Below are 261 nucleotides of genomic sequence, written 5' to 3'. Positions count from 1 at the left end.
CCCACCCCCGCGAGCCCAAAGGAAATTCAAACTTGCCGCCTCGAAAACGTAAACAAACCCGCATAGGCTGGAAACAGGGTACGCTTTTTCCCTCTCTATTTTAAGCATTTTAAGCATTTAACAAGCACTTTCCCTCCCCTTATGCGCACTACGAGGCCGTTCAACACAAATGAAGATGAAATTTTATATAATTCTAGTAATATTTTGGAGAGTTTGTGAAGCTCAAAGGCAACGCTGGGGCAAGTTATCTCGTTCTTTTTT

General features: G+C 42.9%; 1 protein-coding gene across 1 annotated transcript in view; it reads right to left on the bottom strand.

Moving 5' to 3' along the window:
* Positions 1–261, bottom strand: part of LOC119594422 (uncharacterized protein DDB_G0286299-like) — a gene marked incomplete in the record, with an annotated part of 4,328 nt that overhangs the window by 3,682 nt on the left and 385 nt on the right.

The sequence above is a fragment of the Penaeus monodon genome, chromosome 33 (genome assembly GCF_015228065.2).
Source record: "Penaeus monodon isolate SGIC_2016 chromosome 33, NSTDA_Pmon_1, whole genome shotgun sequence".
NCBI lineage: Eukaryota > Metazoa > Arthropoda > Malacostraca > Decapoda > Penaeidae > Penaeus > Penaeus monodon.
This window is presented reverse-complemented; position numbering and strand designations above follow the sequence as displayed.